The 14783-nt window shown below is 32.8% G+C and overlaps 1 protein-coding gene across 3 annotated transcripts in view; it reads left to right on the plus strand.

Moving 5' to 3' along the window:
• Positions 1–14783, plus strand: part of LOC105221829 (gamma-aminobutyric acid type B receptor subunit 1) — a 394872-nt gene that overhangs the window by 283736 nt on the left and 96353 nt on the right. The window lies entirely within an intron of this gene.

Consider the following 14783-nt stretch of genomic DNA (forward strand, 5'->3'; position numbering starts at 1 on the left):
CTATTGAGAAGATAAATTGGCTAAATTTATAAACTAAGAAGTGACATGTGGAAACATAATTGCAAATTGAGAGTATTTGAGATTTATGGTAAAATTTTCACAGAAAAATATTGAAATTTTAAATTAAAATAAACATTAAAATTGAAATTAAAATAAAACCAAAAATGCAAATAAAATAAAAATAAAAAAAGTATTATAATTAATTTTAAAATTAATACTAAAACTAAAATTATAATTAAAATTAAACCAAATATTAAAATTGAAACTACAATTAAAATTAATAAATAAAATTAATATTGTAAATAAAATCAAAATTAAAATTAAAAACTAAATTTAAATTAAAACAAAAATTATATAACAATTACAATTAAAATTAAATCTAAAAAAAACTAAAATTAAATTAAAATTAAAAATAAAATTAAAATAAATATTAAATTTAAAATTAAAATTAAATTAAAAATAAAATAAAAAAATTTCTTGGCAATAATTTTTCCAAATAAATATTTTTGAAATATTTTAGAATTTAAAAAATACCATATTAAAATTTTTAACATCTTGATCACAATCATAAATAATTAACATTCCATTCAAAAAAAAAATTATTCTGAAATTGAAAAACATTCCGAATGTAGGGCAGAACAGGCAAATAATACTGCAAAAAATCTTCTGTAATTTTACTCTTACTTTTGATTAATTTTTCTATCTTATGAATAAGATGGCTACTCTTTTTTAAACATTCAAAATTTATCATTTTCAATAACTGATATTTCAGTGGTTCTGACATCTGAAACGAAACCATTCAAGAGTAGCAAAATTTATAATAAAACAAGTGGCAACCTCGTAAGAAAATATTTTACCATATACATACATATGTATGTATGTATGTATTTACAAATTTTTTATATGCAACTTTGAATGACATTAAAGTGACGCCTAAATAAATATTTAGTACCCTACCTTAAAAAATTTTCTCAATGTCTTTAAAAATGTGGCAACATTGGTTTTAGCATTTTAGAATTTATCGTTTTCAGTAACTATCTCTGTAAAGATTCTAACATCTCAGGCTTTAAAGAATTGAAAAGTTGTATTAAAGGTAAATGTGGCAACACTGTAAATAATATTATAACCAAAAAATATTTATTTTCAATATTATATAAAATTATTGGGACACCTAAATAACTATTATTTTGGTTTTTTTGATCTAAGCTTTCATAATTTTTTCTCTATTTTAAAAAATATGGCAACCTTGGTTTTAACTTTTTTGAATTTATCTCTTTCAATAACTACCAGCGATTCTGGCATGACAGACGAAAGGCTTAAACAACACAAAATTTACAAAAGGTGGCAACACTGTAAATTATTATGTTATTATTTATAAGAAACTATTTTGTTGCATTATTCATATTAAATTAAGTTTTAAAGAATCAAAATTTTAGTGCATACGAATCAGTTATTACGTATACGCAGTGGCGAAGCATAGTGCGAACAACAAGTGGACTTTGGAAAGAGTGATGCATTTCAAGATTCCCTTACTTCAAATTTCAATGTGAATGTTTATTATTATTCCAAAGAACATTTTTTGAGGATTCTCTCTGTTAACCGCAGCTACGTCCCAGATGGTTCGTTGAGTCCAATTTTCGATGACTCGTTCGACCATTTTAGGACAGGCGTGAATCGAAACGAGATTGTCTGCATATACTTACTTTAGACCTTACATACCCCTATAGAAAAAAGTCTGGAAACAAGGTGGAATATCACAGGCTCAAAAATATCTTGAATCAAAACTTATGATAAAATATGTAATTCTTACGCCTTTCTCTGAACTAAACCAAATCCTAGCAGTAAACAATATATTACTAAAAATTTCTCACTGAAATAACACACTCTTCCCTTACCAATGTTCAACAAAAATTATTGTTTTCACAAATTAGTATCTTGCTAATGACACGTGCCGAATAATTTGCGCTACTCAAACCATAAAGGCGAATTTCCTGTGCCTATTTCGTTATATTTTCTTTGTTTTGTCTATTCAGGCTTTTACGTTTCCATTGAATTCGGTGAATTGTTTCAACGCCTCTCTTTCGTTTAATTGCCAATACTGCGACTTTGTTCCACTTGTGCATTCGCCTATCAGTCCGCCCTGCGTCACTCCAGTTTAGTGTCCAGTTTTGACACATTATTATCTTAATGATGTGCCTGTCTATCAGAAAAATACAATTTCAACGTATTGCTTTGCTTGATTTCTTTTGTTTTTGTGAAGTCTGTGCACGATTCAAACGAATTTATTGCGAAAAAATTATGTAAATCAGAGAATAATTGCGATTTTTCTGCGAAATAATTTTTCAACAGAATTTCTGAAGTCAAGTGCAAATGAAGCACAACCTTGAATACCGCTTTGTAGTTCTTTACTGGGAATTTTCCGGCTTCCCGACATATTTTTAACACAAAAAAAGATGTTTTTTAATATAATAAATACATACATATGTACTCGTACAAGTGTGTATTTACGAATCCATTGTGTTTACTGAAGAGTGCTAATTATGGCGAATTTTATGGAAATAAGAAATATTGACTTTTCCTTGAAAAATAGAATGTGAAATTCAAAAGAATTAAATAAATAAAAGCTAAAGTAACTCCTAAGGTAACTAATTCACTATTGTTCCTTTAATAACTAGTTATGAAAGATACTGTAATTGTAGTATAAAGTTCGGTCTGTTAAATGGATTTAAGACCATATATAAAAATATTAGTTAAATAAAAAACTGGTCCTAAAGTAACTAGTTAAATATTGGATTCAAATAACTGTTTCAGAAAACTTATGAAATTTTAATACGAGATCATATATAAAAATTTAATATTAGTTAAATTAAAAAACTGGACCTAAAGTAACTAGTTTTCAAATAGTCAGTTCAAGAATTTTAGTGTATTTACATAGAATAAATTTTCATTGTTTAAAGAAACTATTGTCTCAAAGTACTGTATCGAGTCTTTGTAGAAAAAATAAATATGAAATTCAAAGAAATTAAATAAATAAAATCTTGTCCTAAAGTAACTAGTTCGATATTGTTCTTTTTGTAACTAGTTGCGGACTAGTTATGAAAAAATTTAATAAATAATACTAGTTCAAAAGTTGTAAAAAACATTTAATTTTGTTATCAAAGGAACAAATAACAAAATACACAAAATAAAAAAGGCTGATGCGATATACTCCAGACGCATGCCAATTATGTTGCGTGTGTCCAAAATTATTCCAACCTTAGCTACTAACAAGTCAAGAGACAGCACACTCAGCCAGCAATCATCAAAGATCAATTCTAACGCACAGCAACGAAATACGGCCTGCAATAGCAAGCCAGACAGCCAACTTCGAAAGGCATAACAACTAGCTACAGCTAATCATTCGCTGCTCCATGCCTTGCGCCTTTTAAATTTCAATCAAAGGCAAGTCAACGCCAAACCAACACTTTAACGCCACTCAACTCTGCTGAACCGAACTCATTCATAGCCGACAATTATAAGCCATCAACAGCAGCATTATCGAGAGGGCCGGATACACAGGCGCGCTGAGTTGAGGCGTGTATCAAAAACTAGCGCCAGCGCCAACGCCACTTGGGGCACAACAAAAACAACACTAAAACCTTATTAGTGAAGTGTAAGGTCCGAAAGGCGCTCAAGAGCTCGCATTGCGAAGCGAAAATAGTGAATTTCAAGCACACACACATACATACCAACACATGTACTCATATTGTATTTGTATTTGTGTGTGTGTTAGCATGCATTTTAGTGTTTGGATTTAGAGGTTGAGCACTTCGAGTGTGCACAGCTAACTGTACTACGCATCAATGCTCTTGACCTTTTGTTTAATGCTATTAGCTTACATGTGTTGTTGTTGTGCTTGTTGTGTGCCACTATTGTGGCCGCTTTGCTGTTCATTATATCTACGCATGGCTAGTCATTTCCAATGAGTGGGCCGCCAGCTATATTTCCTTTGCCACATTTGCCGGTTGTTGTTGCTGTTGTTGTGCTCACATGTGCATGTTGCTGCTGCTTGATAACATAGCTCGGCTTAATTACCAAGTTTTCTAGGCAGACGATTGCACAAACGGAAGAAGGATGTGGAAAACCAGCAGCACTCATGTGGGCCTATGTACAATATGTAGGAGTGTATGGGTGTATTAGTATGTGTGTATGTATATAGTACCCTTATAAATGTATTTCAATACTAGAATCAAGGCAACAAGCACTGAAAATATTCAAAAAATAAACCATATGTATACGAGTTAATAGCTACTCATATAACGTCATTAATTTGGAAAGTTGCCACCTGTTTATGAATTTTAATGTACACAAGTTAAAAATCTAAAGTGAAAGCTATAACAAACATACATATGTAGTTTTCTAAACATAGCCTTATAATGGATTAAAATAACACAATTTTTGACAGGGTTGCCACCTGTTATAAATTTTGTAAAAAATTTATTGATATGGATATCTAGTGGTAGAGTTTTGAAAGTGCTTATTTTCAATCAAATTTATGAGCAGTGTTGCCATCGCTTAAAAATATTAAAACTAATTTGAAAAGTTGCCACCTGTTTAAGAACTTCAATGTAGAGAAATGAAAAATCTAAAATGAAAACTACAACAAACATATGTACATAGGTGTCTAAATATAGCTGTGTGATGGTTTAAAATCGAATAATTTTTGCGAAGCTTGCCACCTGTCATAAATTTCAAATAAATTTAATTGATATGGATATTAAATAGAAGAGTTTGAGAGTATTTATTTTTAAAAACATTTCTTAACGGAGTTGCCATCGCTTAATAATTTTAAAACAAATTTGGAAAGCTGCCACTTGTTTAAAAATTTCTATTGGAGTGACGATCAGTATAAGGGATCTAAGTATCTTACCGCTTCTACAGAAGACCACTCCGTATTCCTCGTCTTGACCATCCTGGTTTTGTTGTTCTTTCTGTTGGGTTTTCTGTTGTTATTGTGGTGTATTCATTTGGCTCTGTTGGTAAGGCTGAGCTCAGACTACTACCAGAATCACAGCTGGCGGATACTGGACGGCCTATGCTAAGTAGGCTAGCTGCGAATAGTAATACGCAGTTTGAACATGCAGAAATAACATCGGCGATTCGATAAAAATTGATATGGATAATCGACTTGACGAGCTGAGTCAATTGAGCCGTAACCCTCTGTATTCAAGCGAACAAACCCCTAAGTTTTCGAGTTATCAATCTGAAATTTCACACACATTTTTTCCTTATCTAGAAGCTCTTTACATGTCGGAACCGCTGATATAGGACTACTATAGGATATAGCTGCCATACAAACTGAAAGATCAAAATCAAGTACTTGTAAGAAAAACTTTTTTATTTACCGAAATATCTTTACAAAATTTTTCACAGAAAATTACCGGTAATAGTGCTATAACTTCCGAAGAAATTATTTAAATCGAACTGCTATAGCACATAGCTGCCATACAAACTGGCCGATCAAAACTCGATGCTTGTATGGAAAACTTTTTCATTTGACGAGGTATCTTCACAAAATTTAGTATAGTCTACAATCTTACTCCACCCTACTATATCCGAAGATATTGTTCGGATCGGACCACTCTAGCATATAGCTGCCATACAAACTGACCGATGAAAATCAAATTAAGAATCCTTGGATACCCTTTTATTCCATAAGAAATGCACTTTTGCAGCTGTGGTTTAAGTTTATTTCTGTTTTTAATATTATTAATAAAAGTTATTGCAACAATTTTACTTTTACCACCTTTTAGTGGTTTCGCGTGCTATATTACATGCACCACCACAACCTCACCACAAAAACTTCGTTATCATTCCATTTGATTGACTAACATAAACACAACACATCGAAGCGAGATCACACCGGGTAGTGCCCATCATACCCATAAGCTGAGTAGAGCCCCGTATGTCAATTGGTTTTACCGTGCGGAAAGGCATATCGTTCACTCACGAAGGTTGCGCGAGGCAATCACTTGCTTGCTGCGTCAGCTGTCACCACACAGCGCGTTTCTTTTTACTTTCTTTCACTTACCTTTTTGGCCGCAAATGTAAACGTTTCCACTAATTGAATTTTTCGCTAAGTTGGTGGTTGTTGCTGTTGTTATTGCAGCTGCTGTTGATTGGCAAGCCAAGTGTGTGCTGGCAAGACCTTTAAACTAACATCTTGCTGGCGGTCTTTATGAGCGCGGTGACTGACTGCTTGGCGGCAGAATTTGTTGAGCTCACTTTACATGTGCCAAGGCAAGCGCTGCTGTTTGTTCTTCTTTCTGCACACTTTTCTTCTTCCTCCACCTTGTTTTTTCTTCCTTCAGCCTTTTCCTCTTTTTCCACCTTGTTTTTCTTCCTTCAGCCTTTTCTTCTTTCTCCACCCTTTTCGCGCTGTCTTTTCGCTGACATCAAGTGGCCAATTATGTTTTTGTCAAGAATTTCAATGAAAAACTATTTCCACTGACTGCGCGGCAAATTAATTCAGCGTTTGCTTGCTATTTCCACGCCCTCTACCGCCTCTTTTCCCATCCTTTCTCTAGCTTTTCTAACGCTCTACGCTTTGACTTTGTCACCATTCTTTTAGTTTACCTTTCGTGTCGCCGTTCAAGCGCAACTTTCGACTTATAATTTATGGCATTTCATAAGCGGTAAGCCAAGTGGCATGGCATTGCATACTCGCACATACATATACGTGTGTTTGCGTGTGCGTGAAATGCATTTCTACTCAATTCTGCTTAATCGTTTCACTTCATTTACTTATGCGCTGAAAGTTTGTGCGTTATCAACGTTTTCCTCATTTCCTTTGATCATTCATATGCCGGCAAAACGGTTAAATGTTAGCCTGACATACACACACCAACATACTAGCACACACACCAACACACTAGCACACACATAAACATACCAGCACACATACTAACACATCGCTAACTTACTTATACCTCTATAATACTTAAGCATGTGTGCTTCTGTCGCTTGCGCTGGAAATTGAAAATATTAAATTAATGTCAAGTATACGCCATGTCATCGACTTCCGCCTAAGTACTTGACTGCTTTTGCTTATTAGCGCGTGCTTATGGCAGGTAACTTTGCTGCTTTTCTGCACAAATTTCATAATTTGATTTTCACTATTTTCCGGTATTTTGCGGATATTTCTGTCAAGTAAAATTATTTATTGAACTATGCGGGGAGTCATATGTAGATGCAAATGCAGGTAAATTGTTAAATCTTTTGGAATAATAAGTTTACGAAATTGGCTGACTAAGCATATATAGACTTGCATGATAATTACAAAATTGCTTATTAGCGAACAGTTCAAGTCAATAACCTTACGGAAGCAAATTATAAGTGTTTGAAATTAAAAAAAATATGGCAACCTCATCACTTTGTTACCAAGTTGTTATAACGCGCGTTGATTAATTTGCCGTTATTATTAAATTTATTACCATTATCTCTTTTTATTTTCTAAATTTATGCTATTTTTAACTTTGCTTATAAAGGGTGATTTTTTAAGAGCTTGATAACTTTTTTTAAAAAAAAAAACGCATTAGATGGCAACTCTTTGCAGTCTATAGTAAAACTAATGGAAATTTTACACCAAATAATTTTATACTAATTCACAGGCATATTTCCAAATTATTGTCTGAATATTACTACACTATTTACATTAACCAATTTTTTTTAAAGGTGGCATCACTTTTCAGATGCATTGCTTTAAAATAAATAATATTGAGACTCAAAATAACCTATTGCAACGTTTAAAAACATTTTTAATTTTTATGTCAAACTATTACTTTTTGAAATAGGTGGCAACCCTTTTCAGATGACTTGCTTTAAAATATATTATAACTATTAATACTCATGATAACCCATTACAACGTTAAAAAATACCTTTAATTTTTATGTCAAATTAAAACCGCTTGTAATAGGTGGCAACTCTTTTCAGAAGTACGGCCTTTAAACATATTCTAAATATGTACATATGTATTATCGAAATAATATCTTAAGGAAACTTTCAAAAAACGCTTTTAATCATTAACTCAATGAAAGCGGGGTGGCAACTCTAATATTAGAAACTTATTTGTGTTCTGCAAAACTGAACTTCGTCGCCAAATCAATAATGCAGTTTAAAACTCTACTCCAATATTTTAATTTTGTTTTCAGTATTCGTTAGAGGTGTGGCAACTCTATGCCATCACCTATCTTACGCTAATTATGAAGTATTGAAATTTTATTAAATTTTTTGCACTATTCTTAAAGGCGTTCTTTTTTATATTTATTAAAAAGGTGGCAACTCTACTTAAGGGATTTTTTATAATTTTTTTCATGGCTTCCGTGTAGCATTTTTTTAAGAAATATCATGCATTTTTTTGCAGCTTTATAAAAAATTATATTTACATATGTAATTGTTTTGTATATTTTTCTTTTATACTTGGCAACCCTATTCCAGAAAAAAAAAACAAAAATTTGTATAATCAATAAAGGGCAAGGTTGTACTAAATTTTACATATTATTGCTTAAGACAATTTTCTTTAACCAATATTTTGTTAAAATGTGGCAACTCTGGAAAAATAATTTTTTATTCTTTTTTTTTTGTAGCTTCTTCGTGGCATTTACTTTATAAAATAACGTGAACTTCATGACAGGATTTTATTATACATTATATTAGCGTATGTAATTTTTTCTCGAAGGGTGGCAACCCTTTTCCACAAAAAAATCAAGTTTGTCAGCCGCATATAACGAAGTCGCAAAACTTACCTCAATATGCAATTCATTCACACATTCTTTTTCATTCACATGTTCTTTTTAGATATTTGTTAAAAGGTGGCAACTCTGCTCTATGACCTTCTGTAATACATTTTTTCATGGGTTCTTCGAAGCAGTTTTTTATAAAATAAAGTGAATTTCATATCCGGAATTTCCAAATTCCCGAAAAATAATTTTTAAACATTTTTTAAAACAATGTGGCATCCCTATGTGCTAAAAATTTATATTTATATGTATGTATTCTCAGCTGAGAGGAAGTGAGTGAACTAAAAGCATTTACAAATTCATTTTGAGCTGCTTGCTATTACAAAAATGTGGCAACTCTGAAAAATAAAAATGTTCTAAAATTTTATTTTAGAACTAAAACTAAAATTGATATAAAATTGGCTTTCATGAAATATTTTTTCAAAATTATTTTTAAGCAATATGGCAACTCTATATCCTAAAAATTTATGTTTATTTTTATGTATTATAAGTTAAGAAAGAATTAGTGCACAAAAGCATAAACATTAATAAAAGCAGCTTCCGTTAAAAAGAAATCTGGCAACTCTGAAAAACAAAATGCTCTAAAATGTTGTTTTACAACCAAAACTATAGCTACTTATTAGTATGATAGTTCTTATATATATATTTTTTTTTTACGCTAACTTGGCAACCCAATTTTAGATGATTAATTTTGCATATATTGGTTTATCGACATAATGTACCACATAAAGTTTCGGACCTCTTTTGAAGCTTAATAAAACCTCAAAACTGTGACCTTTCTGCTATTCATCCAACCATTTCCTGCCTCTCAAAAAAGAATCTCAAGCTAATCCCTTTTGCATTCAATTGAGCGTTCTTTATTTGGCTAAGCAGAGATAAATCTCTACAGATGAGCTAAAAGGTTGCAAAAACACTTCTGCTACCAAAATGTTAGCCAATGAATAAGCAGAATGAGCAAAATGTGTAGGCGCCACATGTTATCCCAGCAAAATCTCTAAATTGGCAGAGGCCTAAAATTGTTGTTGTAGTTTGTTATCTCTTCAAAGGCAACGCACACACACATACAAAATAGCAATTCAGTTGCCCAGATGATTATGCAAACAGCTTAACAATGCGGCAGTTGCGTTTGCTGCAGTTCCGGCACGGCATACACCAATGCAGCAACAACAGCAACCAGAGAGAGTATGCAAAAAACAGTTACGAGCAAACGAAATGCTTAAATTTTTGGCTAGAAAATCAACTGCAGCTGGGGAAATTTGCAAAATTTTGTTTTCATTGCCGATTTTGTTGCTATGCCAAACTGGAAAATTTGGAACAATGCGTACAACAACAAGCGAAAATACTCAAAGCAAATATGGTTGCGCCACTTTGTTGCCTGCATTAATTTGCATTTCGAGCTTTGCAAGCTTTGCAATTCCCTCCAAGCGGCACTCAATTTTTGATACATCTGCTAATGCTTAGCTGTTTGTTGTTGTTGTTTGATTTATAACTCAATCGCACAAACGTTTAGCGCTTGAAGTGAAATTTGCAACAGTGGTGCCTCACTGCAAATTTGCGGCAAAGTTACTTTGATGGGCTATTGAAACGATTCTAAAAGCCTGCGGTGAAAGGTCAAAATTATTAATGAAAAGTAACGGCATTTCCTTTCTTTGTATGCAGCGCTTTTCAGCGTTCAGCTGTTAATTTGAGGAAAGCTATTAATTTGCCACAAGTTGCAAGTTGCCGGAGCGCAGCTGCCCGCAGAAATGCAATCAAAGTTTTGCCTTTAGCTGTTGCTATGGGCGAAAGTTTGTACTTATTAGGAGTCAGCGAGAAATTATGAAGGGATTCATGAAATTTCTTTCATATGTAATAAGGATGAGAGGCAATTAGTTCTGGAGAGCAACATTCCATTACATTATCGAAGTGTAAAATAGGAAAAGTAGTGAAGTTTGAAAAGGTAGAATATAGAGAAGAAATAACCAAGATTAAGGATTGAAGTTTGAAAGCAAGAACTTGCAATTAATAACCTATTTAGAGCATAGATGTGCGAGCACTGTTGCCAATTTTCGCTTGGTTAGCCAAAGACTTTGTTCTATAATATTTATTCCGCTCTAAGTATGCCTGACTAGTTAGCAGAACGACTACTGATTATTGGATATAGGCAAGAAAAAAGAAAGAAAAGAAGATGATGAGATGCAGAAAATCGAGCTTTACACATTTTTGGAGCATAGTTGAGCAATCACTGTTGCCAGTTTTCGCTTGGTTAGCTAAAGACTTGCTAACCAAGATTTATTTCGCTCTAAGTATACCCGACTAGTTAGCAGAGCAACTACTGATTATTGAATATAACCTAGAAAATAGAAAGAGCAACTGATATGTAGAAACTTTAGCTTTAAACATTGTCACTGAATAAATTATAAGGAGAAGAAATAAGTTGACACTAGATATTCCAGATTAAATTATAGAAAGTGGAGGCAGTATGCTGAAGACTTCAGTTATTATATTACAGAAAAGTGTTAAGAAGCTGACGACTAGCAGCATATGTATATACTAGAGAGTATTGATTTCGCTATACAGAATGAAAACTGAGAAAATGGAATTAGAGAATAAAGACTAAAAGTTGGTCTCATTCGACGACTACAGAATAGAATATCATCCTAAATGTAGGCCACCGTAAATTATTCAACCCTCAAATATAACAAAATATTTTAAAAACAAGGTTGATTAGGTGCAATAATTTAATGGAAGTTTTTTTCGAGAAAATCAAGATGGAAGAAAATTTAATAATATATAGGTCTATAGATAACAATGAAGTGATATTTGGTATTTAATCTTACCATCTTCAGAGTATATTGCTGATTTATGTGTCTTTAGAATTACCATACTAAACTTTTAAATGAATAACTTGAATAACTTTTGAGTTACAGGCTTCTAAAATTAAGCCGCTCTATTTAATCAGCTCCATTCAATTATTTTTAAACTCTCTATGAACATTTTAATTTTAAGCGCGTCTATTGCACCAGCTATCGCATCTCTGCTCATATAACTTATATTGAGGCACTAGAAAGAACAACTCCTCCAAATCTAAATCTGAATCTAGGCTTGCGTGGAGGATTAGTAGCGGAGTAAACTGTTTGAAACCACCTACCAACTCACCCTTTGAGCATTCTCACCACTGCAGCGTCTCCGAAGTGCAAATTAACGTCATAAAATCTAATGCTCCAGATTGCAACATTTGTCAGAATAGGAACAGCTGCCTGTGCGCACAAGATTAGTGAAATCTAGACTCCTTATATCTAACATTGAGTTACGATACGATTAGACTGGCTTGCTTGACAACAGCGGTATTGCAGAAAACCGGAAGGTTGATGAGCTTGCTATAACAAGGACTAAAGTCTCAATAACTGCCGAATAGGAACCGGCGGGAACATCGTTGGCTTCTTGTGATTCACTATTGAATTGATGGGCTTCAGACCATCTCAACAAGTGTTGGTCAGCTACTAGCAGTTATGCAGTAATGAAGTCCCTCCAGTCTAGGGTGACTTAAAAGAGATCTAACGAACTCTTCGCTCTTTTCAGTGGTTGTAGAAGTTCTAACGGGACACTATTCAATAAGGATTCCTGTGACAAGATTCAATATTTAACCTGAAGCCAGTTGTAACTATCAGCTGTTTGAAAAAATATGAGATAAAATCATCTCAATACTTTTTCCTTGAACGTTTCAGCTTTAACAGATCAAGGTTAAAACACCTCGGATTTCTTACTTTAGGACATCCATATGAAACAGCGGAGCTATAAATAAAACACCATAATCTCTCTATACAAAGACATACAAATTCTCTCAACTGATCAAAAATTAAAATTTGACAGGCCAAAAACGATAACAATTTTCGCTAAAATTGCAATTAAAAACAAAAATTAGTACTAATATATTGATAAGCTGTCAACAATGAGTTGTATGCCAACTGAAAATGCGATGACTATTTGTTTTATGACGGAACATATTTTCACTTGTTCGAGTCATAAACTTACCCATGCTTCGCTTCATTATACAGCCCTAAAGGCGCTGTTGTTGAGGCTTAAATGGGATTTAAAATCAATGATGTGTGTCCACCTACTTTCCTTTTTCATAATTTGGCGCATAGTGAATATCTGTTCAATTGTGATTTTACAGTTCAAAAGCCACACTGGTAAGGTTCTGTCAGTCTGTTGACGGTAATATTCAGTCTTTCATACCCTATATGTACCCTCGGTAAAACCTTATATGCGATTTTAAAGAGGCTTATCACACGGTAATTGGCGCAGATTGTGAGGTTCATCTTTTTGTGAATTTGGCAGAGCACACTTAGGTTCTGGGTCTGCTTTCATCCGACCATATCTTGCAAAGAAGATTATACATGCACCTTGTCTTCGTCGTTCTATTTGGACAGCTCGGTGGGCATTCCATCGGGCCCTGACGCTTTTTTGATCTTCAAGCGGGTTATTTCTATTCGAACCTCTTCATAATCAGGCAATGGAAAGTCTGCTACTCCTCATCGATTGGGGAATCGGGTTCACCACGTATTAATGGTGATGTTACAAGAAATTCACACTAATTCTTCCCCTTAATATTATCTAATATTTTTAATTTGTTGAAAATATAAAGAGAATATGTTGGTGTGTAAAGACAGAAACAACTAAATATTTAAAAATATAACAAAGAAATTAAAAATAATATTCAAAAAATTTGAAAAATTTTGTGTGAAGTAAGTTATTTTTAATTATAATTTTAAGAAAAATTTTAAAAATATTTTCATAGAATTTTCACCAGCTAAGGTCTGTATATAGTTACATTTATATTTTTATCATAGCAAAAAATAAAAAGATATTGAAAATTCAACGAAAATATTTCCCAAATTTTCCGTTCAAAATATTGATTTCCATTCTCTACTGATTAATTTAATTTTTCTCCCCTGCATTGAATATGCAAATCCGTTTAGCGAAAAGCACAATGAAAATATTAAATAATTTCGCATTGCATGCATACTGCACTGCCCTCCTTTCCGCCAACAAGGACCTGCATAATCATGCGTATTAAATGTATCGATCAATATTAATACGAGATTTGATTATTTTGCTTTTAATGCGAAAACATGTAAACAAATTTAAATCGCAAACACAAATAGTCGCTAGTCAGCATTTGGAGCAACATGCACCCACACATGCATGAACAAACGCATTTTCATGCATGCATGCCATTTGCACATTTAGAAATTACGTATACGCAGCGTTGGGCCACACAATGGAACCGCACCACCGCACACAGTTAACTGTATTAAAGTGAAAACAAGGAAAGTTGGCAATTGCCAAATGTTTATTAAAATGCGCACAACAGCAACAACAACAACAGCAATAAAATGTGTTTTAATTTGAGCATATGTAAATGGTTATAAGCACATAACGGTTAAATATTTGCATAAATGTTTGTGCGGGTGTGCGCGTGTGGCATATGTTCGAAATTTGCTTTTATTTACAAATAACGAAATGAATATTTAAATATGTATAAGTATAAGTAAATTTTGTGTTATGATTGTTGACTCGTTTTTGTGCTGGTGTGTTTACGCTCCATAGTTTTGTTTTGCTTACATATTTGCTGCATGCATTGTTTTTGTTTTCGAATTTTGTGCAGCAATACGGAATGAAAAGCAAATAATTAATTGACAAATTTTATATGGAAATGTAAAATAACAGCAATTATTTGGAGAAAAGTGTAGCTTAGAGATAGAAATAAAATTTTAAAGCGAAAAGTATAGCGTATGTGTTGCGATGGAAGTAAAGGTGCATAGGTAAAGGACAAAGTTAACATTAAAGCTGTTGCTATGTATGAAACAAATGTGAGAGGAAGCTAAAATTTATTTTTGAAAAGTCTACAAACATAAAATTTTATGACTTATACAAGAATAAATTACTTATAACTAAAATAGCGTAATGAAAGACTTAAAATATGAATTTTGAGAAACTCTCCAAAGTCTCCACTGCAGCAA

The sequence above is a fragment of the Bactrocera dorsalis genome, chromosome 1 (genome assembly GCF_023373825.1).
Source record: "Bactrocera dorsalis isolate Fly_Bdor chromosome 1, ASM2337382v1, whole genome shotgun sequence".
NCBI lineage: Eukaryota > Metazoa > Arthropoda > Insecta > Diptera > Tephritidae > Bactrocera > Bactrocera dorsalis.